The sequence below is a fragment of the Patagioenas fasciata genome, chromosome 8 (genome assembly GCF_037038585.1).
Source record: "Patagioenas fasciata isolate bPatFas1 chromosome 8, bPatFas1.hap1, whole genome shotgun sequence".
In the NCBI taxonomy this organism is placed as follows: Eukaryota; Metazoa; Chordata; class Aves; order Columbiformes; family Columbidae; genus Patagioenas; species Patagioenas fasciata.
In genome coordinates this window covers 18,834,968-18,859,878 of record NC_092527.1, presented here as the reverse complement: position 1 = coordinate 18,859,878, position 24,911 = coordinate 18,834,968, and the positions used below count along the sequence as shown (strand labels likewise).

The window sequence follows — 24,911 nt, the reverse complement described above, 5'->3', positions numbered from 1 at the left end:
AACAAAAAAACAGCCCCAAACCAAATGACCAAAAAAAAAAACCACAAAACTCCAAAGGCTTCTTCAGAAAACTCAATACCTTTAGTTGCACATGAAGCTGATCTGAAGCTGTGTATCTGCTAAAATGCAACAAGGATAATTTTATTTTTTTTTCAGTGTCTTTCTGGAGAAAAATTCTGATGAGTCCAAAGCTTTTTTTTTCTTTTTCTTTTGTTGCAATCAGATTTGCTCTAAATATACTGCGTCCTGCAGGTCAGAATGATTTAGTTTTATATTTTGGACATCTGAATTCTATTCTGCTGTTGCCAGTGTGTTTTCAGCTGTGCCAAAACTGAGCAGGTCTTTGGTTCCTTTGTAACATCAAACCGAAAACATTCATCATTGAGATTTATCATGGGACAGCCAGCCAGATGGTTTGGTATTTTAAAGGTGAACTGTTTGAGTCTTGGTTGGCTCATGCAATCTTTCAGTTAAAGACAACTATATCAGCTATTCATTGGAAAGGCTTTTTTTTTTTTTCCTCCTTTTCAATAACGCAGAAAACATTAATATAATAGCAGATGTGTGGCATGGATTGTCATTTTAGAAAGGATACCGAATCATAACCAGTTCCACTGATTGCATTCCAATTATATTGTGACCTCCTGTTGCTTTGCATTGAAGTGGCATTCATTTCAGACACATGCTGATAAACAGCATGGACAATAAATGACTGTTTAGAGGGGCAATTACAAGATGCACGTTTGGAATTTTTGCACCTACCAAAGGCCAAATGTTTAATATTATCCAGAAGAAAACAATTTCATTATATAGAGACCAGACTTACTGGAAACAGAGCCCTGTGAGCTTTGAAATGCTTTCATTCAAAATATATTCAAATTTTAAGTAATTATTAATTATGATATGGACTAGGCATTGTAAGGCACTGCAGAGACAAATGAAAGACTGGACTCTTCTCTATTTTCTTAATAAAGTTAGAAGAATCTTCAACTGTTTGTCTGTGTTGGAACTTATAGCTAACAAAGATGAGAATGCTTATTTGACCCTGAGTTGTAAATCAGTTTGGAAACTACTGTTTCCCATGAGATTTCTAATACTTCTTGATGCTAGTCAAAGTGCAAGTATCATGGAAATATCTTTCCTACAGCATTTTGGCACTTTGAGTTCTGGTCTTTGCATGACTAAACAATGCAGAGACAAGAGGAGAAGCAGGTATTTCTTCCCTTGCGTCTGAATTACTTGAAGGAATTTTTGGACTTTGTGTAGGATGTGACAAGGAACTGAGGAAAGGTTTACAGTGACAGGTAGTACCTTTCATTAGAGCAACTCATGTAGAAGGAGGAAATGTTTGAACTTTTTGGACAGATGTGCCCTTCTTCAAGTCTGTTATCAGACTACAAAACTTATCTGTTTGATCACCTGACAAAAATGAATGAAATAGATAAGGTCTGGGAGGAAAAGCAAACTTGAAGAAGGGCATATGTGCCCAAAAGCTTGTCTGACTCTTTTCTGTACATTAGTTCCTCTAAGAAAAGCTCTTACCTCCTGCTGCAAATGGTCTGTTGCCTAGATCCTTACAGTCACATCTGCAATCACACTACTGCTGCAACAGGCGATGGTGGCATTTAAGTGAAAGACCAAACCTGATTGTTTCTTCCTGCTCTTCCCACTGCCCTTAATTTTACCTGACTCATTGTTTCCTAGTTTTCTGTTCTAATTCTGGTGTTCTTAATACTCTGATGTATAATACAACTTAGCAACCTTGCAATACCTCTCAGACACACTTCACAGTGGAAATGGGACTGTTGGCTCGAATGACTCTTTGTCTAGGATGACCCTAGACTAGAAATTAAGGAAAGGAAGTACGAAGTCCCAACTGATGTCTAAATGAGCTGTGCGTGGCCTTAAGGGTATTGTACTTTACTTTTTATATCTAACAATTGGATTTACAAAATCTTTGTCAATTCTATCTGACAGATAGTGAAAATAATCTGGCAACAGGCAAATTTTTAGTGTCTTTATAAGTGATGTTGGGTTTTTCTTTTTATTTTTGGCCTTATGTGTCTTTAAAGTCAAGACTGTGTGTTTTAATTAAAAACAATGTCATTTTTTACAAAAAATAAGAGAGACATGGTAGAGATATTAGATCAATGTATGTGTGTTATATTGCAGTAGGTGACCTACTGGCAGTATGAAAGGGGACTACCAAACTCCTCTTTTACCAGCCATCACTTAGACTTGGAAAGTAAAAGCAACAGCACGTTGATATATTCTGCAGTTGTCACACTTTATTAGACATTTCCAGTCTTGGGTACCATTGACGATATAAAAAGTCATTGATATATTTTAGGCCTAAAACACCTGAGCAGTAGCCTTGCCACTTACTGTCTCATGCTTAGTTTGCAATGTAGGCTGAAGTCCATGGGATTTGTCCTGCTCACTCTTGCATTTTTCAGTTCTTTCTCAGTTGGAAGCTTTTACCATGCGAGGTTTGACTGCATTCAAGTCTGAGTTTTTGTTCTAGGCATATTGCTCTTGATCTCTTTTAAGAGTAGTTTAAATTGAAAATGAGATTTTTTTTTTTTCTTTCTCATTAGAATCTTGACTTTCAAGTTATTAAATGTTGTTTCCCCAAGACTGCTATTTTTTTTTTCTGATTTCACAAGAAATTTGTCACATGAACTGAGTCTTAACTAGTCTACAAGATAGAAAAATTGCACACATAGTCTGTATTGTACACAGTTGACTGAAATTAAATCTGTTCTTCATCAAAATTACTTCATAGCTCTCCAAACTACTTAAGCATTGTTATAAATTCTGTGGTGTCAGGGAGTAAAGTTGGACTGTATGTAAAATCTGTTACTCGATCAGAACCAGCATTAGATTGGTTATTCAGAAATGTACACATTCTTTGTTTTGGAACAAATATGGAAGAAATGACCATACATTTCTATAGCTGATTGCATACCTTTAAGTCAAACCTTTATTCCAACCTCAATAATTTAAGGATGAAATTTGTTTTGACTCAGAAGAGGCAGAAGGATTTGATTATTTCATCCCCCCTCCCCATGCCCGCCCCCCCCCCGCCCCACCCCAAAAGACAGGAATTCTTCTTCTGTATGTATCAGTGGTATATAATTAAATGTGTTTTGAGAACTGATGAATGGATAACAAATTATTTTCTGCTTTATGGCAAAAATTTCTTATTCAGAGAAAATAAGAAATGTGTTGATAAATTTCTGATGTGTGTTTTTGGTTTTTTTGTTTTGGTTTTTTTTTTTCCCCTCAAGTTTTATCTTTCTGTCAGGTTACAAAACAAGTCAGAGAAAAGACTGTTTTATCTAAAAAGTTTTCACTGCTGATAAGTCAAAATTAGAGAAGTTATTTTATTGATATTTTGATGTGGCTTTCATGTGTTAAGTCTCACAGGCTACTTCTTGGCTATCAATTCTGGTTCAGTAGTGGATGTTTCTTTTAGATGATGTTTAGAACATTTTATGCTTAGGAGGACAAGGGTCTTAATTCCACATTCACAAATGAAAAAAAAAGAAGCAGAAAATTCTCATTTTTTTACATGCCCACTTCCTATCAAGAATAATTGGAAAATTTTCTGTGTCGTTGAGTCAGGATGGAATGCCATGGAGCATAGTACTGAAAAGTCTTTAAAATGTACACTCCACCCCTTTACTCATTTGATCCTTGTGTTTTGTTTCTGATATTAGTTCTTTAACAGGAAGAGTTGTGTGAAGTTTTTTATAGAAAAGTCTTTCATATAGAAAAGAATGACAGAATCTTAATGCTAACTTTAGTAATTTAAGGCCCTGTTTTGTGCAATGTCATAGCTCTCTATGTAGTTCTAAAAACTTGCGATGTTTACTGATTTCAATGACTGATATAGGGATTTGTGTTACAGTATTTAGAAGTCAGACAAAGTTGTGCGTGATACATTCTCGTCTTCTGATGATAGTGTAGCAGAGCAAGGATGCAGTGATGCCTCCTGCGATACATATTAGAGGTGAATTTGGCATGCAAATATTAATCAGGAACATCTCGTTAGATAATCATGTCGAGTGTATATATATTTAATACATTTTATGAAAGTATCAAGTAATATTTTGTTTCCAAGGCTCTCTTCATTATTCCTTTGTGGCAGCTTGTATCCGTATGTGTGTGTATAAATAAAAGAAAGATGGAAAATAAGTTAGAAGAGATAGAAAACTAATGATTCAAGAAATCACATAGCATCAGATAATTCCATTTTGCAATCACAGCAGTAGCACCCAGAGGCATAAACTCTCCAAATTGTTAGTAAAAACCCACTTTGATATATCCAGTGCTACAGAAGCCTGAAGGCACTGGTTTTTATTAGTGCCTAATGTTTCCTGAAAGAAACATTTAGCAGACATTAAAATATATATACCTGTTTAATTTTATAAGCCAGTTTCTTTGACACTTATTTACTGATGCTTCATGTTGCTCCTTGGCTCTAGTGTTTGATATTATCTTTACAGCTTTGAGCATTTCAGGATTCTCTATCAGTTTGGTACATGTAATTTAGGCAAGCAATTTTTATCCTGTCTTCAAAACAGTCTTTTACTTTCACTTTTCAATGCACCTTTTTGAGTGTCCCATTCCTACCTACTGGGCTATTTGACTCTCAGTAGAGCAAAGTGAAAGCCTAGGAAGCCCATATCCACATTGCTCAGCCAGGTCTGTAATATTTGCAGTGGGATTTCTCTTCAGCTGTAGATTGTTATACTAAACTCCCTTCCATTTCTCTCCTCCAGTCCCATGGCAAGAAGATGGATTAGTTTGTGGTCTTGACAGAACATACCTTAAATTCCTTTTCAGCCTTTTCTCTGCCATCGCCTTTATGCAGAAATATGTTGTTTAGAAATGTACTGATCTTATGAGTCTTAGACTCATTCTGGTCACCACCAAGTGAAGAAGTGGATAAAAAAATTAAATGTACAGACATTATTAAACTGGTCCTTTTGAAGAATTAACTGTTGCTCCTAATGAATTGGGCAGTCCTCTTGCTTTGCCCAAAATAAGATTCATAAGTGTAAGCTCTCTGTACAGGAAAATATCTCTTCAGAAGTGATACATGAACACATGCTTTCATCCTACTGAAGTGAGACTTTAACACAGTTTTCTGGTAGACTGGATGGAGAGTTCGGATCTCACTTTTCTGAAGAGTTTTGTTTGGGCTGGGTTAACTATACTGAAGAAATTTTGTTGGGAAGGGACCAGAGAGTAGATCTGTCATGCTTACAGTAAGATCTCCATCAAAGATAGAGTTTTGTAGCACTTTTCCTTAAAAAGGACAAGATTTATTGCACTGAAGTTGAATAGGTGAGCATGACTGAGAGTAAGGGAAGAAAGGAAGGAGCTGCAGGGAGAGCGATTCCTGAGGTTTCTGAAATTGGCATGAGTTCTTTACTGTTTCCCATCTGGTTTAAAATAAAGACATCTTAGAACATAATAGAAACATTCTCACCTACTTTGTCATTCATTCAAATTGTGTCAATTTGTCAAAGAGAATTTTGATTACGTGCCCCCTCACCCTTTGGAAGATTAAAGGATAAATACTTGGATTGTGATAAAGTTCCTGAAAATGAAGGTGGTCTGATGGAAATGCACAATGCAACTTTTGTGTGGAGAAATTGGGGTAAAATACCATTTTAATTTGAGGGGACAGCTCACTTCAGTTTAAGATTTTGATTGGTTGATGAGTTTAGACAAGCAATGTCACTTCAAGAAGATTCAGATGAATGAATTCCAGAGGTCACATGTAACAGCTGACTCCAAAATACTGTAAATTTGCAAGGTAATGGATTGATTTGAACCAGGAAAAAAAAAAAAAAGGTATGTGATTATGTGGTTAATCTTAGCACTTACATTTTTTCTGTCTTTGCAAAGCCAGTAATTTAAGAAGGTGATCAGAACAGCCAAAAGACTCAGCTTTTCCTTTGTTCATCCTTATAAAAACCCATCTGATTAATGATGGAACTCAATAAATTACAAAATAAAAAAATCGAGCTGGTAGATTTAGTTTACAGTCTCATATGTTATTTATTTAAAAATTGGATTTCACTGGAATAGTCCTGACTCTGTGGGCAAAGGAAATATTGGTGGATGGTTCAGAAAAGGGGAAATACATAACCATGTATTTGTTTCTATTAATCTGATATATTGAAAAGGAGAACATATAATTATGTTTTTGCGACCGGAGGCTGGATAGGTAGGGAAGACACGGCTAAATTCCTATGGCACTTCCTTTAAACTGCAGTAATAATTCTGTGTGTCAGTCTTTGGGCTTGCATATACAACTTATGCATACTTTTTTGTGGTACATGTTCATTCAAATTTTAAATTTATATAGAAACATTGTTTTATGTGGATGTGGAATGGTATGAATATGCTTCTCTTGGTCTCTCCTCCGGCTTAGATTTGACTTTGAATCTCTTGCGGTCAGTCAGTGACAGGGTAAATAGGTGTATTTTATTGCAGTCTGAGGAGCAATTTGGGATCAATCTACATCTCCAGATTTTGGCACAAGGGGATATTATTGGTTTCATTCCTAATATTTTCTTTTATACTATTTGGTTATTAATTTTTAAGATCACTCTATTTTATTTTGCCATACCTTAATTTGAATTTTATTACAGTTTCCTATTAGCTTGTGTAAGGCAAATTCGTGAAATAGGCACGTGGGCCCTCGAAGCCGTAACAAGAGGGATCATTAGAGTTCAAATCCTAAAAGGTTGACAATATTTGTTGGACAATTTTTGAACAGACTATAAGTCACACAAAAAAAAGCTTCTGTTTGTTGTTTATTTCTTATGGCTTTTGGTTTCCCTACCCTTTTCCCAATACATTATATCCTCGTTTAACAGTCTTTCTAACAAACTGTGACTTGGGAAATGGTTTAAAGGGAGGAGTTGTTGCCAGAAGGGTTCCAAAAATACAAACTGCTGAAACTATTTGAAGTAATCATCATAGCTCAAATCTTAGATTTTCCCTCTAAGGTGCTTTTGAGTTAGAATATACTGTCTTTGAAGTCAATGAGGAGTGTTGCTGTTGACCTTATTGATTAGAAAATTGGTCTGTGTTTCCACAGAGTGGGGATGGCAAAAATTCATTTGTTACTATTCTTAGTATTACCAAGATTAATAAAATCTTTAGTTTTATTTATTTACAATACTTCCTTGATGAGCTACAATTGGCATTACCGATTAATATACCATTTTTTCTTCTTTCTAGTAAAAGAAATGAGATTTAAGTTGTAATTCAGACAACAACTTTGTGCCATTGGTGGGCCTTCAACAGCAACATGTCAGATACTCTTAGTTCCCTCTTTCTCCCTTTCTGTGTTAGTAATTTTTTTCTTTGGAAGTCTGCATTTCCAGAGATACATTCAGCTGGCAGGCAAGTTTTAGATAAGATTTGGCTGAAAACTTATTTTCAACAAATAATAACTCTTATTGGAAACGGAGAGTTCTCCACAATGGTGGTTTTAATATATCTGCGTGTATGTGTGTGAGATGGGGCAGACCATACTTTAAGGTATGCTGAAACAGTGCCACATGGAAATTGTAATTTGGTTCCCTCAAGTCCTCATTCTCTTTGGTCTATGAGTCTCAACTGGACTAGAAATCTATTTTATAGACACATTTCTCTCTTCGCAACTCAGTAATGTGTCAATAAAGTAATGTAGTACCTTTTCAATTCATTTGCAATTAAAAATAATTGAACAATCTAGGAAATTTGAAAACTGCTTTAAATCAATATTGAAAATAGTTTAAAAAATAGTGATACAAAACTTCGTGGCTTTTTCAGAATTTATTTCAGCTTGTCTCCCTCTTTTTACCAAATTTAAGTCAGACAGACTGACGCAAAAAAAAACTTTAGTGCCACTAAGTCTCCATTTTGTTACCAATGGAGTTTTGTGTCAAAAGGTTTGCTTGACCTTGAGTACTAAGTCCTGGTCACACAGCAACTAATTTTACAGAAGATAAATATTAGGAAAAGTATTGAAAAAATAACCTATCCCTTATTCATCTCTTATTTTTCTTCTAGTATTGAAAAGGAGAGCAAAAGGCCATTTTTTTTTTCCTAAAGTGCCAGTAAATTGTTTGTTCTGTACTTATGATGTGCTGACTATCACTTGGTAGCCAATGTTACAGAAAAGTCTCGTGTGAGATGATGAATTTTGCTCTCACCAAATTTTGCATCCCACATAAGAGTAGCTGATAATTAGCTGTTTCATTGTTTTCCACTAATCTTTTTAAGGAGAAGTTTAGAGAGTATCCGATATGCTCTCACTATATTTTGAAAACACACCAGTGTTTTGCACAGTGTCTCTGTGTGTTCAGCTAAACAAGGGATTATTTATTTACTTATTTTCCCCTACTGTAGGTTAAACTGTAATGTTTTTATTATTAATAACTGGGGTAGAGTAATCCACCCTGTACTTAAGCAGCATTCCCAGTTTTTCTCGTTGATGTGTTCTTGCCAACTTCCAAACTTCCTTCTAAAGGCTCTTTGTGTTACCAGAACATAATGGAGAACCTTTGTTACATGTTTCATTCAATATTCAATACTTGAATATTTCATTCACTGATAGTACTTTATATTATCTAACATAAGTGTTATTATTTTACTATTTATTTTACTAGAACAGTTTTACTATAACAGTTCCGTGTTCATTTAATTGTCTTTCAAGTCATGCCCTTTTTACTGGTTCTTTGTTTTCAAGATTGGGTGCACAATATGGGGATCTCATTTCCCCTTTTGGCTACTGCTCTTAATTGTAATTTTTTTTTTTTTTTTTAAATTGTCTTTTCTGGAGTGTGTCCCAGTTCCATCTCTTCTATGGCTGATATTATCAACGTCATGTTGTCCACATTAATTACCACTAGGTATGAAACACCTAGCCATGTGTACCTCACATTTTGTTTATTGAATTAGGTGCCTTGCAATCCACATCTCTGAAATATATTGAGCTGATATCATGTGCCTGGCCCTGTTAGTTTCAAAGTAATTTTGGCAATAAAAATGTTTTGTGGTTTTGGGCATGACATTAACATTTGTTATTCCTTAGTTCTTGTTCCATTTCTTTGATAAAAAGTGTCTGATGCCCAAGGGGGTGACCTTTTCCTTCGTATTCCCATAAACTGAGTATTCACATAGTTGCTTAAGAAATTACATGTGTAGCTCGCCTGTTCATGATCTGAATTTTGGTCTCTGTGCTTTGGCTTAGTTTTGGTGGCCATTTTTTCCCTGCATGCATGTCAGGGTCATTCCATCTCAGTTATATCTCAGCTACCAGAAGCTTGCAGGGCAGTGCAAAGTTTTAAATTAACAACTCACTTTAAGAGGCAAAATTTTACAGCTGTCACACAAGATGTTTTGTTTCTCTTTCCTTGTTTAATGGCTCGCTACCTGAGTGGTTTCTCATCAGCTATTCAGCTGCCAGTCTGTCAGTTATTACTATACTATTCTAGGGTGTGGTCGTCCTCCTGCCCTCACCCCAGGTCTTGATTACTTCACTGTATCTTTTTGGTTGCTGGAACCTAACCTCAGCAAAAGATGCTTTTAACCATGAACGTTACACCTGAAGAGAGGCAAGGTCTAACATATTCCTATTTGTATCTGCAGTCATCTTCCAAGAACTTTTTTTTTTCTCTTTGCTGAACACTTGAATCAAATTCTTTTGAAATATCACATTGTAGGAGGTATTAAATACAAAATCATATAAGCTTTCTACATGCTACCCAACCTCAGATGGGATTCTTTCAGAAGCAAAACACAGTAGGCATAGTTAGCAAGATGTAAACTTATAAAAAATATGGGCAAGTTAAGCTGTTGCTGAAAAGATGGCATAATGTCTGACACATTATAGTTTGTAAATTTTGCTACTTTTGGAAAAAAGAAAATATAATTCTAGGAGTGCACTTACCGGTGCAGTGAACTTTTATGTCTTGTTTTAGGTCCTCTTTGCCCTCTACCCACCACCCCCCCGCCCCCGGAAAAAAAAAAAAAGGTAGCCTGTAAATATGTTATTATGAATAACTTTTTTTTTTTTTTTTTTGACAGAAGAAGAGTTTAATTAAAATAGATAACTGAAACCAGCTAGATGTGAGGTCTCAGTCTGGCAATATCACTGAAGTTACATGTCTGTGGTTGTGTTGAACGTTTTGTAGTCAAACAATGATGCAAAGACTTGTTGAGAGCAAAGATGTTATTTGGAGTTGGGATCTGTTTGTTGGGATGGCTTCTGTACCCTGCCTTCAAACAAAGATAATGACAATCTTTGTACAGCATGATTCACTACAGAATCATCACATCGTACTGATTAGAGCTTTTATAGAATAAGAGATGCCCTTCATCTCAAGTATACAATATAATTTACTCTAGGTCACTGGTATCATATATTGCAATTCTGAAACTATTGTAAGACAGAAGTTTGTGTTTCCCACCAGAAAATGTTAAATAATAAGTTAAAAAATAAATGTCTAAGCCAGTTTGGAAAAAAAAAAAACAACACACAAACACAAAAATCCCCCAACCCCCCCCAAAACCCAACAAACAAATCAAACTCACCCCCCCGGCCCCCCCCCAAAAAAAAAAAAAAAAGAAAAGAAGAAAAAACCCTCAGAGACCCAAAAGAACAACAACAAAAACCCCAAGAACCCTGCTATTCTGCTCTTCAGTGAGTGCAGTAGTTTAGTAATTTATATTGATTGTTTGCCTAAAGACACAACAGATGCATTATTTTTTGACTGTTCTCTCTTTTAATGTAAAGGAATGACAAGGAAAGGATTAGGAGTTGCATTTGTACCAGTCATTCTAGAGCAGAAATGGTCTGTGTGCAAGTACCAGGTGATGGAGGATTAGTAAGCATTATGGAGAGTAGGGTGGTACATTGTGGAAAGGAAGTTACTATAGAGAAAAGCAAGATGAAAATGAATTTTGCAAAATAAGAGGCTTGAAACACTGTTCTGATGTACTTCGTTCAGCATTTCACTGGAGGCTTACATCGGTTTGGATATGTGGAAAATATTGTGGCAGTATGTATTAGCTATGTTCAAATTTTGGACTATCTTTTGTTTTCTGTGTATGTATAGACACACATTTAGGGGGTGATGGGAGGACAGGGAAAATGTGATTGAAGTCTCAAGTGAAAAGGACTGCATTATTATGGATTAGCCTTTGGTTTCTTGAAGAGTAAAGTACTTCCAAATGGAAACAGAATTGAGTTCAGAAATTCTCACTGTTTGCTTGCTTACATGGAGTGCATGAATATAAACAACACAAAACATTAAACAATAAAACTAATAGCCTCTAAGGGAAGGGGAATTGTTTTCTTTTGAAACCATGATGTCATGGTCTTACCTCACCTTTCGTTTCAGCCAAGCAAATAATGTGTACTGAGCTCTCTATCATGTACCATTATAATTAGCTCTGTCAGGTCTTAGCCCTGCAACCCTCATGCAGATAATATGATAATATGTCTTCATAACCAAGTGACCTTACATGCACAATATTTCTCCCCTTATGAAGATTGCATGTCAATAAAGTAATTGAGTCTCAGAGGCTGCAGCGAGTGAAGATTTAGATGATTGGACTTTCAGGGCAGTGATGTATGACCGTTATTATTCTACTTGTCAGAGAGCTGCGTACAAGCGAGGATGGCCAGAAGATGATAGGGATGAAAGGTTGTGTTTCATTAAAAAAAATATTGCTGTTAATCACCACTCTATTCTTTTCAAAGTCACGGAGGAAAGAAACTCCTTTTTCATTTTAGCTTCGGTTTAGAATTTAAACATGAACACGTAGCAGGCTTTCAGAGCCCAGTTATCCAGCTTCGTTATTGCTTAATTAGGGAAATAAATTATTATTCCGGTTAATAAAATACAACAAAATGCTAGACACTGAGACCACCTGTATACTTTTATCACATCATTTTATGTTAACATTAAATGCATCATGCTAAGCTTTCAATCACATTTTGCCTACAGCTTTAAGTAATTATAACAAGTGCTATGAAGCTGGTACAAAATCAAACCATGCTGAATTCAACTATTTTTGCTTGTTCTAATTTGTTTGGACAGTTGCAGTGCTTGAAACATTTATATTTCCATACTCTGTGAAAGCAAATATTTTTTTTTTCTCACCAAGCTGTTTTGTAGCTGTAGATTTATCTTATGATATCATAACAGCTGGAAACTTGTAGCTTGACAAGGTTTTGTTTCATATTTAAACAGCTTAGAAATTATGTTTGAAACATGGTATATTTCTTTCTCTCTGTGAGACTTTTCTCATTTTGTTGCACATTATCTTGAAAGTATCTGCAGTATATTTTAAAACAGATTATTTATGCAATCATTCAGTTAATAATTCCTAATGATTTATGTATGTAGCAGGCCTTTCTTATATACATTTAAAAAAAAGCACAAAACTAGCCCAAAATAGTATTTACTGGCAAGTGCTATATAATGAAATATGGATGTAGGTTTTGGAAGGCTGATGAGCAAAGAAGCTTGACAGTGCTTTTAGTGAGTGGAAAATCCTAATAGAAGCACGTCTTTTCCGAAGAACTGGTTTCAGAAGTCTTTAAATCTTCGCAGTTAGGAAATTGACTTAGATATAACAACTCTGATGGAGAAGGAGCTTATCAGATTATTTTTGTCTATACGTAGTAAAACAATAATTTATTCACTAAAATTAGTCACTGCATCTTTGGAGAATTGTCTCCCATAAGAACCATTTTATAAGCATAAATAACAAAAAAAAGAGAATGAAGTATTTGAATGAAAAGTGAAAAAAGTCAAGTTCTTTTGCACTTCCTCCTGAACACATTTTTTATCTATCATGTAATTGTAGAGATGCGGAGTCAAGCTTGTTTGCAAACTCATATTCACTGCTAATGATTTTTTGAACAGTCATGCTCAATGCAATACACACCCTGTCATTCTGTGCTCTGTATGAAAAGTTATATTCTCTGTTCCAAACTAAAATGAATATTTGAGTAAGAAAATAGAATCCCAAAAGCTTACAAGTATTTAATATCTGTATTACCATGTTGTTGGTTAGTCACAGTCAAGAGCACAAGCCTCGGCCTCTTGAGTTCTCTTAGATAAACTGACCGCTGCTTCTCATCTTTGTCTTGCATGTATACATATAGCATTAGGAATACAACTGTTGGCAAACCAAGAAAATTCATACTTCATACTTGAAGTTGGTGTCTCTTGACATAGGTTTTTTTCAAGTGAAATCCCTCTACTGTTAAGTCAGCCACAACATTAACAAGTACATTAGTTGCTTTCGCTGTTGTGGTGGTAAAACAAAGCCCTTATAGCAATGAAAGTCTTGAAGTGTTCAAAATGCACAGGGATCTCTAAGGAATTGGAGGGGAATGAAGAACTTACCAAAACTAACTTATATAGCAATGTAAAACGAAGAGTTAATAGCCCATTATATTTTTATATGTCCTTTTAGATAAGGGAAGAAGACTGATACCTTCCAGTAAAACGGAAGACTGACGTGAGTGATCTGACTCCTCTATCAATGTGACATCTGACTCACTGTTAACAGTTATTGGTGTTGATAGGCACACCCCACACAGAGAGCCAAATGCAGTTGTTTTGATCCTTTGTTCTTTTATTTCTATCCCTTCTCCCTGTTTTCTGTCACAATGTCATGTTGAATCATTGTTTGGTGGCACATGCAGGACCTCTCAAGTACTGAGGTATCAGACATCAGGAACCGCATTGAAATGAATATAATAATGAGAACCAGAAGGCAGCACAAACACAGTTCTCAGGGAAGGAGTCAGCTAATAAGTGGTGTTAGTGGATTCTGGGGAGAAGAACCAGAGGTGCATCCTGTGGACAAGCAGGTGTAGACTGGCTGTCTGTCACCCTGTACACATCAAGATGCTTATTTGAGAAAACAGAATAGTCAGTGGTTATCTTGTAATCAACTCTGGTATGAAGAACAGCATTATATATATAAAGGAAAAAGTAAAAAGAAAAATAATTTTTTTTGAAAAAGAGAAAAGTACTGTGCTTTTTAGATTTCAATATATGTCTTGCTAGCTCAGCTTTCTACATAGCTTTGAAGGGAATGGATCTATAACATCCTCTACTGTTGCTTATACTAGGCTTATTACCTTATGATCCCGAACTGTCTAGATCTGTGCAAATATATTCAACATACATGCATAATGTGTACTCTTTTCTCACGCTGTTTAGGCCTTTAATTGGGACTCAGCGTTCATATCAGTTAATGATGCTTTCTGTGTATGCCTGTTTGGAGGGTAGATTACAAATTTACTTTCTGGTTTTGTAGGCTTGTAGCTGGAACTTTGGATACTTGTTCCATTTTCTCTGAGTCAAAATGTTTGACAAAGATGAGAAGCTTGAATAATATTCCAGCTATAGCCTATTTTTGTATGTGTTGATGTGTATATATATACATGCTTGCATGACAATAATTCTATTTGCAGCAATAGCAACAGCAATGATTGATGTAGCCTAAGCATTTCCATTTGCTTACAATTATATGACATTTCTAGCTATATGAGATAATTTAGTGCCTTATTTCTGTCCAGAGGAGATGGTTCTTTCATGAAATTTTTTTTCTTTCCTAATATTTAATCAGATAAGCCCATTGTTTTCCACATTTTTACAGATTCATGCAGTCCAAAGCTATTCAGACTGGCTTGGTGTTCTGTACTTCACAGACCTTGCATTTCACATAATTGTCCCTTAATGGAACACAGTAAGTTGTGTTTGCCTGTCTTCCACAAAAGCACTGGCTTGATTAAAAAATGCAGACTCCATTGATTTACTCGATGGTCTGTTCAAATTGTGAATCACCATATGGTAAAAATGTGTCTAATTTTGTCGGGCTTCCACTTTCAGTCTTGGGAGCTACTTTTGTAATATTAATACCCAATATTAGCCCCTTAATATTTAGTATTTTGTCCTTGTGTAGTGTAGTTATGCAGTGTAATGAAATAGCCTCCCAGTCTTTTTTTTTTTTTTTTTCTTAATGTATAGGCTAAAAACATTGTACTGTTGAAACCCCTCACTGTGAGGTGTTTTCTCCAATCCTTAAATATGGATTGTGGGTCTTCTCATCACACTTTTCTAATTTTTCAATGTGCTTTAAAAAATATGGTCATCAGAACCATTTTCACTAACCTAATCTCATGAATGAACAGAAGTAAAATAATTTTCACATTCTGTTCCTCTGTTGATTTCGTCTCCCTATCTCTTTAACCCTGAAAGTAAAATAAATTACTTTCACCCATCTTGCTTTAGCATCGTGTTAGGACTTTCTGTTGAATTGCTTGCCCACCATGTTCCCTAAAGTTTTTTCAGACACTCTACTTTGTGTAATACGGTCTTATATTTTATGGATAGGGCCAGTCCTTCATCAACCCCCATTGAACACCCTTAGATGATGGTGACAACACACTGATGACTGACATTTCAGCCAGTTTCTTACGTATTTAACTTTTGTTGTTAATGCATGGTACTAATTTAGTGTTACTTATTTGTTACAAAGTGAATTTTTGTCTCCTTTTTGCTTTTTTATCAAAACTGAAACCATCTGTTACTAGTGTATTGGACACAGATCTCTTTTGTTTGTAAATCAGTCTCTGACAGGTTCTTTCAACACTGCCGAAAGCTGAGCAGTTTCCTGTGCCCAGGCAGAAGCAGCAAAAGGTGACACATTGGTGTAATGCAATCATACCACTCATTCACCCACTTTCCAGAAGTGGACAAGATTGTGCCAGGAGACTGAGTACATTGTACTGGGGCTGAAAGTGAGAACACCCTTCAAGCCATTTTTTCTTCTGCCTTCTCTTCATTTTGAGGAAGTGTATAATGAGACGCTGCCTCACTTTGTCTCTAGCAGTGTGTATCTTTATGTACAAGTAAATACTGTACCATCTTAAATTATGAATATATTTATTTTCCTTAGTGAAAGAGCTCTTCCACTCCTTTCTGCTGCTTTTACCTTGACCTTGACGCCTGCTTTGGGTTTAGTGTTTAATTTAGTTAGTTTGTAGCAGAATTAAAAGTGAACAGTGTCTTACCAATGTTTTCTTCATACCCATCTGTTTTCTTTCTGCTTTTTAGTACTGGGGAAAGAATGCACTCTTTCATTAAATCTAGCATAGCTCAAAGGTCACTTTTAATTTGCATTTTGTAAAAATTAATCAAATATTCTTGGCCTAGTAATGGGCGAGTTTAGGGACAAAATGTCGCAGCCATCTTTTTTGTCTTTTTGAGATATAAATCACTTTGCTTTGTAATCCCAATCTTAATGACACTGCCTTTCACGTTTCAGGAATTAGAGTAATATGCAGAAATATCTGTAGTTTTCAAGATGGTGACAGGAAGTCTGCTTTACAGTTATTTAATATTAAAGAGAAATTATCTTTATGGTCCAACAGTGTTCCACCTAGAGATATCTTATAAGTATCCCTTCTAGAAGACAGTGGAGATCTTGCAAAACTGAATGACTTCTACATGATGATGGTCAAGGTGAATGGAAAAAAGACTAGCTGGGTAATTTATGTACATTTCCGTATTTATTTCTTCCTCTAAGTTTTGGTAATTGGATCATCATTTGTAGTTTAAAATCTCGCATGGATGTTACCAAAAGGATGATTTCCAAAAACACTGAAAGTAGTGATATTTTACTGGTAGATAAGCTATCTGAGCCACAGAATGACATCCACAGGGCAAGACACTGAACAATTCTTTCTTCCACAAGAGGACATTGGCTGCCAAGTGTGTATCTGGATTTTTATTTTTTGAGTGTGTCTTTCACTTAAATATTATCTTCTGGCCAATTCTTAATATATGCAAAAAAAAAAGCTGCTGAAAAGGTCATACTGGACTGACCAACTAAAAGTATCTGCAGGAAAATTGTAGGTTTTATCAAAGATGACTTGTAAATTTCTTCAGCTGGGTTTACTTCACAAAGGGCCAGTCACAATCTTTTAGTCTGACCAAGTGTTAGAATTCAACCATTGACCATGAGCGTTTTTGGTGGCTCTGACACATTTTGTCAATCAAGGTATCACTGTGTAGAAACTACTGGAATTCAGAATTATTTTCTTTATTAGCCTGAGTGTTATTATTGAAGTATTTAACTGTGTTAAAAAACCAGATACATTTGAGTTTAAGATATTTTTATTGGTGTTTAGTGTCCCTTCATGAGTTCTTTGTTCCTCACTTCCCAAGTACTTCTGTAGTTTAAAAGGAAATAGAACACAAATGTTCCTACTCTATTGCTTCCTTTTAAAATCTTAGTTTTTAATCAGTTTTTCACAGATTGTCTTTGATACCTGCTGAAGTAGTTACTCATCAGAAAATGGATTGTGTGAATATCTGGTTTAATGAAAACATATGTTATAACTGTAAGGCCCGATGACCTGCCAACCATAACGTTATCCAGATCTTGCTCATGTGTTTGCATTATTTGTCAAGTTTTTTTATAATAGTGTTCCTTCAGTCAAAGAGATACGAAGAGCCCACAAAACTGCTTTAAGCGGCAGCCAGCTGAAACCAGACCTTGAGCTGATGAATATTTTAAAAGCTGAAAAGTATAAGCCTGTGACTGGCCACAAAAATATGCTCCAAGTTCTTTTTTGTCTTTGCATGCAATCCTGGAAAGAGGTGCTGGGGAATATGTCATATGAAGACTCAAATAAGAAAAGACATTCTATCTGTATCATAGAGCAATATATCTGTTCATACCAACTCCAACCATTAAGAGCTTCTGCTCATCAAGGTGAGTTGGAGAAGCTCATGAGAATAAGTATTACATTAGAAATACATGGCTGTTCAGTGTGTGTTTGGTCTGATCATGGAGGTGAGTCTGTCCTGCTGATGTTTACAAACAAATTATTAGAAAATATTTATATGTAATATAGGAATGTTTTAATGTAACTTTTTTTTTAGGTACACATCTGACAAATCTTCTTATTATTTTTGTAGAATGAAATATTTGCAACTTTCCAACTTCTTTCAATGTTTTCAAGGGCCTGTATTAGGCTCCTTACATAGATAAATAGTAATTTTCACTTGTAAGACTCTTTTTATTTAGGATTCTCAAAATACTTTACAGTCTAGAAATAATTTCTCTAGATTTGATGTTGACTGGCATTGCTTCTGGTAATTTTGTTTTGAAGTATATGACATGTCAGCTCTGTGTCAATGCAAACTAGGAATTACACCATTAGTCCTGTACCATGAACCATTTGCAGGTTAGTTACATTACAGGAACAATGTTGGAGTTTCATTTGTTTTGTTTTTAGTGGAATAGAACCAACTGGTATATCATAATTGCACCATAATACGTATACAGAAAATCCCTGCAGTTTATGCGGTACAGCAGTTATCTCTTCAGTGGAGTTCTGTTGTGGCTATGACTATGAGGAAGAATGTTTGCAAAAGTGACTTGTGAAAGTGCTGTGCTTAAGCTTCAAAACTTCACCTGAAGCTTCAAATTATGGTTTCATCAGCATGTGCCCTGTTGTACTCACTATGGATCTTCTAAACCACTCCATCTCAATTATTTTCTGACTAGCAGCAACTGCCCCAAAGAGGAGAGTGATTCTGTACTCTGGCACACGAAGATTAGAAAGCTTGTTCCAGCTAGAAGTCTTAGGGTTTCTGACCCAACCTCCAGCACAGCAGAACAAAGCACAAGTACAAAGACATTTTGACGTCTGAGTGCATGTAGCTTCTGTATTAAATCAAAGGTGGGTGATAAAGTATTCTGATAGTCAAAGCAGAAGTGGCAGGTTTGTGAGAGTAGGAAGAGAGTGTTTCTCCACAAAGCTGATGTTGTTTGCAAAAATAGCAACTTAGATCCAGCCTGTTTCCTCCTTAAACCTAGAGATTTGAAAAAAATCAAATACAGTAAACCAGCAGGGTTATCTTAGTTTATGAGGATTGTGGGGTTTGTTTCATTTATCAATACCTGAGGATAGTGCAAATAAGCATTACAAGAGGATGAATATGACTTTAAGTTGCATGTTTTAAGTAGATAAATTGCAAGTGGGAATCAGAAGAAAGAAATCTTATTTTATGTGGTAATATCTCACAATACAGGGCTCTTTCAGACAAGAACAATAAAGTGCAATGTTTTGGAATGATAGTTAGAAGTATGTATCAACAATCACTGTTTCCTCATAGGATTTATGATACTTTTTGTTATTCTTTACACCAATGAAAATACCAAATTATTCAACAAAACACTAGTGCATATTCAGTTAATTTTATGTGGGGAAAAAAAAAAAATCTAAGGCATGATAAAATTCAGTGCTGGTTTATAACACAAAATACAGTGCCACCAGTTCCTGAAGGCAGCTGAAATTCTGAATGTGACGGAAAACTTAAACAGAATATTTTTAAAATGCATAATGTTTAGTTGTTTAAAAGGGATTTGAGAAACAGAGGGAAGTATAAATAAGCTTTGCTAGGGAAATCTGAAGGTATTAGTTTATAAGTGGAAATGGAAAGGAAGCATCATTTCAGGGTTGGAAAAGGGTCAGTCTCCAGGACAGAGCAGAATTTGACCAAGAAATTAAAATATAGCTTCAGTTGTGTTGATACATGCATGGAAATAGTGCAGTGAATAACTTTGAGTTAGTTTTCTGGTGCTAAATTCAAGTTAACGAATAGTAATTCCTTTAAAGTCAGTGATGTGAGTTTTCATGATTTTTGTTTTTCTAACTAGCTAGGCTCTTGCAAGCTAATTTAAAGGGTGTGAATGTTTTTTGCTTGTATATATTGGATGTCCAAAAAGTAACATTTTGTGGTCCTTTATTTACCTCCTTGCCCTATTTTTTCATTTCCATAATATTTCAGAAGTCATTGCTGAGAATGGTTGCCAACCGGGAGGCATGTGGTGAATCGTTTTCTTAGACAGTATTCAGTCCCGTAATATTGATTGTGATATACTGTGGAGCTAGGTATATTGCAGTTGATCCTCTTTGCTATAGGATAAGCACCTTAAGCTTTCTGGTAAAGATGAGAGGAATCTGTCTGCATCTGATGTTGTATAAACAGAGGGAAAACATAATATGGCAACACATCTCGTGTCTTGTAATTCACCTCTGAGATAACGCAGTGGTTTTTGACTCTGTGTCTTTACTTGCTATTGGAAATTTGTAGAAAATTAGAATTCTGAGCAAATGGAGTGTCTGTGAAACTATGTTTGGAATTTAAATTTTGAAATGAAATGTCATGATCAATTCCATATATTTACTTATAATACAACTGTAAAAAGGTATTAATATTTAAGCAGAATAGGTAAAAATAAAAGCTTGCTAACTTAACAGAAAAATTCACTGCAAAGGTGACTTCTTCCTTAGTTGTTTTCATTTCTTCATAAAATATCTGTCTTGGACAAGAAGACTTAACTTTATAGTCTTTTCTACCTGTCATAAATTGAAAATAGTGTTGTGTTATTATTATTCATCTCTGCTTTGTAAAGAAATATTAAAACCAAAGAAGCAAAGGCTTTTCCGTTAGCCAGAAAGAAAACCTGACATTGCTTACTGTTCTCTAGCTACTGACAGATGACTACCTTGACAAAGAATTATATTAATAAATGTCTTCAACTAGGAAACTCTGAGACAGCACACTGAAAGGACCTGTAGGAAGGGGGGAGATGAGCCAGAATTATCATCCAGAATTCAGAAAAGGAAAGAGAGGCCTAAAATGACCTGACATACCTCTCAAAAGGAAACTATATCACTCAAGGGCTGATGCTTCAGCCTCTGTGCAACACACTCTCCTGCTCTCCACCTGCCTGGGTTACAGACAGGGCTTTTTACAGAACCAGTCAGAGCATGACAAACATTCATTAACTGTAGGTAGCTAATGGGTCTGATGTCTCATGGACTATTTCGATTCACGTGTTTCAACTAAGTCGTTGTGCATTCAGATGAATGTCTGTGTAGACTGCTGTCATTCAGGATTTTAAAGGAAACTACCTTTTTTTGACAGTTTGTTTCGGTAGCAATGGAGCACAGGTTTTTTGGGACCTATTTTCAGCAGCCTAAGGCTAGGAAGCTCTATTTTTCAACAAGGTTGTTTACTGGAAAGAAAAGGCTACATGATCTTGGTGACAACTTGAAGACTGTTGCCTCAATAACTAGTGATGGGACTCTATTACAGACAGGTCAATTCAAGCAAGAAGCAGCTTATTTATTTATTTATTTGTTTGTTTGTTTTAAACTGTGATAGCAAGCTTGGAAAATGAGGATGACACTAGAGACGAATAAAATGTGTTAAAAGAATTGTAAAGTCCAGTCTTGTGTACTACACTCTCATGTTAGGAACTGGCTTTGAGTGCAAGACATGTGATCTGTGATTAATGCTAAATGACTCCTAATGAGTTCTAGTCCTGCTTTTGCTGTTGAGACATATGTCCTAATCTCTCTGAGCCTTTTTTTCTCTTTTAAGTGAAGTTAAAAGCCTCATATGGGAGACCTGAAATGAACATTTTTTTATTAAACATGTATGAAATACCTGAGAGATGGTTCTGGAAAATGAGAGGCCATTCTATTGTTGTGACTGTAAAGCAAACAATAGTTTCAGGTATTGTTAAAAGGTATTTAGAGATTTCTATTATCTAATTCAGGTTCATCACAAATATTGACTAAACCTGCGTATTAACATCAACTTTTATTAGTTTTTACCTACATAAAATCCTAGCATTTATTTAGCATTTATTCCTAATTAGTCTTGGCTGATAGAAGAATAGCATCCTTAGCCAAAGAAGACAGTCCTTTATAAAACGTTTTTTGTGATAGTGGAGTCAAGAGTTAATGCTATCATTTTATCTATTTCAGAGCACTGATTACTTCAGCAACTTAGGGAGAGATTTGCCTGACCCAGAACTTCCATGACTTTCACTGTTTCTGTGCTTAAGAAAAATGTTGATTTAGTGATTATGATCTTGTATATGCTTTTTGGGAGATTACAACCAAGATGATTAGTAGTAGTGGCCTTCATATAGGAAGAATTAGATGGTCCTCATAGTTATTGATATTTCTGTTTGGTTATATGAATTTTTCTGATTTTTGTGCTGTTGGTACCTTTCTCAACTCCTTTGTTCTCATTCTGTCTTGAAGTCACTTTAGTCTGATGGCCATGCTGCCTTCTGTTACTTCAACACTTTTTTTTCCTTTTTTAAATGTATTACTCTTTTCTGAAACTTTGCTCCTGGTGCCACTGGAAACTGTCTTTAATCGGTCATGATCAGTGGCCATCCAGCTTCAGACGCGAGCAAAACAGTGGTGTCAACTCAGTAACAGCACTGTGTTAGTCCAGTTATTTGTTTTTTAAAAAAACCCTAATATTTGAATTCCTTATCAAAGAGAATAATAATGATGTGTTTAAATGGTATATATCATGCATGTATAATAATGAGAGGAATTCTCAAAAATTATTGTGAATTGTTAAATTACTGTGTGCGTCAGATGAAGCAGAAGTGGTTTTAAAAGATGTCACTGTACAACCCATGGTACAACCCATCTCCTTTCACCCTAGTATTGCTGTCACTTTAGTCTGGTCTAAATGATATTATTTCATAATCTACCTTTAGCAGTAGGTTACTGTTTCTTGTGCATGCTACTGTAGCATTACAAAGACTTGCAAATTAGTTTGTCTATGGCATCAGTATCATCATGTCTATATCATCTATATCACATCTATAAAGATATCTAAGTTCAAACTCTATAGTAGCATTAACAACACTACAGGAAATGAAAAGTCCTATCAAACTGAAAATAGAGGGCAGCATAATAGGAGTTGGCAAAATAGAATAATTACCTGAAATCTGATTTTGACACAATTTCAAAATTAAGAGATCTTTAACCCTGAGACCCTGAAATCAGCCTTGAGGCTTTTAAAACAAAATTATACCCTCTCTCACACACAAAAAAAGCCTCTCTTGTGGGGTTCTTTCCTTTAGATTTCTTTCTTAAATTGTAATATAAATCCAGGTCTATTACCAATTTTTTGTTAAGAAGTGCGAAGGCTAAAAGCTTACACAGACACTTTAGAAAAATGATGTCTTGATTCCAGCATCTGGAGGTTAAAGACTTGGAAAAAAAAATAGGATTTACAGTGCTATTGTTTCAGATATACACCCATTTTACTGACATAGAAACATTAATGTGTGGGTTCAACGTTTTATGGAATATTCTTATTCAAATATCAGGCAAAAAAAAAAATAACATGCATTTCTTATTTGTGTAAATGAAGAAGTGTTGGTTGGTTGGGTTCCGTTTTGTTTTTTCCTCCACAGTAATGTAAGCTTAAATTAGTGCATATGAATAAGGTTAAACGTTTAGAAATCATAGCAATATAGCTGGAATTCTGAAATGCAGAGTTTAAAAATGTGATATCACAGTGACTACTTTTCTATTTAATATATCTGAAATTTCTTAAGCACTTCAGTTTCACAGGAAGCTAAAATCCTGTCAACTTCCAATAAGACGTAGCATGTATAGTGCATTGACAAATGAGACCAATGAAAAATGCTGTGATAGTCTTTAACATTTTTTTCCCTCATGTCCTGCTGTGGATTTGATGAGGTTTATTTAATTTGTGCATATATAGTAACTGATATTTTAGGATACACAAAAGGAAGAGTAAAGCAAGCTTACTGGAGATTACTGGTCTTGTGTCACTGACCTTCAGTATAACATTGAAAACATGCTTGCCGGGATCAGGAATTCTACACTGCAGTTGCTTGTCCAAGTATGTTAGGAGATTTTGATATTCCTACCAGCCACTGAGGCTCAGCTAGACAAGCTCTTCTTAACGCTATCGAATACTGGAAGATTACCTGGCTGCTGACGATTATTTTAGGTTATGGCAGGAGGAGATTAGCTCAAATTTATAACAGCTCACATTTTCCATTTTTTCTCGGTTTTCAGAGTGGCATGGAAATTATATTTGTGAATCCTTGGGGACTCTCACATTGGTGTCAGTGTTCAGATTTTGCCAGATACATCTAAATGTGGACATAAAATGTAATGGAAAGAAATTGAAAAAAATATCTGTTTCTTGATTCTTTATTACTGAAAAGTTAAGAAAGCAATTCCTCAGGCTATTACACAGAACTTAAACTGGGAATAAATGTTAGGGTGGAATCAGATTGCTTAAGATTCTTTTGCCTGTGTATCTCTTTAAAAAAATCAGATCAGAAATATAACAGGTGCATGTACTTTGACCATTTCTTGGAAAGGTTGTAAAATTTGGGTAAAATGTTTATCATAAGACCAATTTTATAGCAAAAGCTGAGTATGTTGTACACATATGGTGCGAAAGAATCTTTCATGACCCAATATTAGCATCTGGTCAGCAGAATATATTGAAAAAATAAAAAAAAATTAGAAACTAAGAAACAGTCATTTAAAATTGGCTGTATACTGGAATAGGCTGAATTAAATAAGTTGCATGAAGTTATTACTGTGATACACTATATATAAAATCTGCATTAAAGTGGAGCTGGTTACCCTCCTTGGAAAGTACTGTGTAAGTGGTACAGAATGTCAGTACATATATAATACAGAACAAGTCAGGTACTTTCTCTGGTATTCTCATGGTTAATCTCCATGGATGCTTATATTGTAAAGAACCCAGATAATGCTGCTGCCTATGAAGTGAAGTGACAAAAACCACTTCAATTGTTCAAAGTGAAGATTGACTTAAACTTAATTTTTCCAATAATTGGAATTGCTTGAAATTGAGACCTTGGTTTTTGCAAATACTCTTGTTCTTTTTGTTGAGTTGCATATGAACATGCTCACCCCTGAACTTTGGAAAGTTTATCTTCAGTTGCTAATGTCATGG

General features: G+C 35.3%; 1 protein-coding gene across 12 annotated transcripts in view; it reads left to right on the top strand.

Moving 5' to 3' along the window:
• The window catches only part of LRMDA (leucine rich melanocyte differentiation associated), a 741,452-nt gene that overhangs the window by 658,058 nt on the left and 58,483 nt on the right, over positions 1–24,911 (top strand). The window lies entirely within an intron of this gene.